The following is a 2,894-nucleotide window of genomic DNA, read 5'->3' as shown; positions in this document are numbered from 1 at the left end:
TTGGGATACAATCAAATTGACTATTGATGATGAAAATAATTGTGGAGGTAGAATAATCATAACTACCCGAAACTTGGAAGTTGCCACAAAAGCCGGTGAAGTTTACAAGCTACAACCACTTCCTTATGATAGCTCTGGAGAGTTATTCTACACAAGAATGTCTAGTGATGATAAACTAAGCCGTGATTATAATCAGCCAGATGAGATATCCGACGTTATTTTAAAAAGATGTGGTGGCATACCATTGTCTATTATCAGGATGGCTAGTTTATTGGTGGGTAAACCAAGGGACAAATGGTCTGAGCTATATAAAAATATTGGTTTTGGGCGTAAAGAAAGGAATCAGAAAAAACTATTAGTTTGACCTGCCTTCACACCTAAGGGCATGCTTATTATATCTTAGTGCATTTGCAGAAGATTTTGTTATCGATAAAAATGCTTTGATTTGGAAGTGGGTAGCTGAGGGTTTTGTTCATGAGGAACAATGCAAGGAACACGGTTATTTGAAGTTGGCGAAGGATACTTCAATGATCTCATAAATAGAAGTTTGATCGAAGCAGTAGAAGATGATTACCTTGATGGCATCGTCCATGGTAGCCGTGTTCATGATATAGTGCTTGATTTCATACGTTCCATGTCACGTGAAGAATTAATTTTTACAACATCAGATAATGATCAAGGCACGCACACCATTACTGAGCCATGTACGTAGGTTAGCCTGCCATAATAGGAGCGTTGGGCACACTCATCAAACTAATAATTTTACAGACACGTGGAGAGTAAGGTCATTTGTTGCGCAAGGGTGTGCTATTTATTCGTGGGTGTAGCTTCACACTCTTACGTGTGCTAGCTATAGGAAACTGCAATCTGGGTGTTAGTTGTCAAATCTGTATTGAGCATGTGAGACATTTACTACTTCACGTGAGATATCTTAGCCTAAGTGGAACAATAATCCATAGGAGCTCCACGGTTCTTGCAGACACTACACTTGGCGGGATCTGAAATCTTAGAGATGCCACCGAGCAGCAGCTTGCCAGCACAGCTGGTGTGCCTCCGTATTACAATTAACGAGGATTCCACTAGTGGTGCTGGGGTCAATGGGCTGGAGAGGTTGACATCCAAGATTGGAGAAATAAGATCTAAGAGGGACTATCAGTACCCCGTGATCAGGGTACCCCATCCTCCTGTGTGAAGGAAGCAGACTTGGGAGGGTGAGCGCAGGCCACACTTAAAAGGCTGGGCAGCAGGGCACAAATGCCCAAATTCCTCTGGCGGGGCAACGGCCGCGGACCTGTTTCCCACTTGGGAACGGGTCCAGTGTCGCCACGTGTCTCTGATAGAGGCACTCAATACCGGCAATAGGAGTCCCGGACCCCCCAGCCGGGTCCGGGACCTCTACATACCACCCGGACCCCAGGACGCGTGGGGCGCAGCACTCCGCCAAGGGGGTCCGGGGCTGCCACGTGTCACGCACTACGGGCGCGGGCGCGGGCGCGGGCGCGAGTCTTTTGCTAGAAGACTCGCCCACCTACCGTATTAAATGCGGGTAGTAGAGGCATGCTCAGCTACTGCAGCGCGCGGGCAGCTTTTGACAGAATAACACTATTGCAAGCCTATTACCAAGGTAAGCTCGAATGACCGCACGACAGGTCGCGAGTTACCGAGGAGCTACAGTACACCCGCAGACGCAGCGCGCGAGTGCATGTCTGCCCGCAGCATTAAATGAAGGCGATGGCACAGCTCCCTCCATCATGCCCCCTACGCCACAAGCTACGTAGCCGGTTTGGGAAGCGTGCTAACGCCTATCCTGACAGCAACAGGCGGCGCACCAACAAGACAAGATGAGCGCGCCGGTCTGAAGATCCCCCTCGGTCAGAGAATCCAAGACGGTGGCGTAGCGGATCTCGATTGCGTTCATCGACGATTGTAGCGCCATAATGCCCTGAGCATTATGTTATTTAATACACCCACGTTGGGTCCACCTGTCGGGGTGCCAACAGCCATGTACGTGCTCCCTCTAAGTTATAAAGGGGGGGAGCACACGTTAGACAGGACATTCTCTAGACAGCACATATCTTCTCTCGAGGAATACACACATAAGTGGACGTAGGGTATTACGCTCCGGTGGCCCGAACTACTCTAACCCTTGCGTGTTCTTGGTGTTCTTGCTCTCTGATCAGACAACAACTTTAGCCAACTCCCAGAGTTACTCACCCTCTGGGCTAGGCGGGTGCAATCCGCCACCTGGCTGGAGTTTCCTCTCCGACACTTGGTGCACCAGGTAGGGGATTTTTGGTTAGATTTGTCTGTTCTTCTGATCAGCACCATGGTTCACGTGGTCGAGCACACAATCCGCGCCAACAACGTGGAGATGAGGGAGGGTGAGCCATCATCAGTGCCACATGCCTCTCGCCACCCCGCGCCGGGAGCCACTATGCCCGCGGCGCGGCCACACGAGGCGTCAGCGCCCGCGGCGCAACAGCGTGCCTTAGGGCGCCCATCCAATGCCTCCTCGCAGGTAGCTTCCAGCGGGCCGCTGGCAGCGGCTTGGGAGTTGCTCCGCAACCCTCCAGCCACAACAGCCTCCCCCGATGCCCTGAGGCAATGGAGGGACAACGTCGAGTGTCTCCTCCACTTGGCTCAGGCCGCTCCTGGTTTAGCAAGGACCGGGCCACGACCTCTGCCTGGCAACGCGCTCGTGCTCCACCAGCAATGCTAGAGCGGGGCATCAACGTCTGTGCACTCCCCCACGGTGAGGAGCGTACAGACAGAAGACCTGCGTGCAACATCGAGGGTGGGTGAGGATGCCCGCGTCTCCATGGAGAGGGTGCGTGAGCATTGTCTCAACATCGAGGGATGCAACCTCGACGCCGACTTGGAAGCAGCAGCGCCCA

The sequence above is a fragment of the Panicum virgatum genome, chromosome 7K, assembly GCF_016808335.1.
Source record: "Panicum virgatum strain AP13 chromosome 7K, P.virgatum_v5, whole genome shotgun sequence".
Lineage (NCBI taxonomy): Eukaryota > Viridiplantae > Streptophyta > Magnoliopsida > Poales > Poaceae > Panicum > Panicum virgatum.
This window is presented reverse-complemented; position numbering follows the sequence as displayed.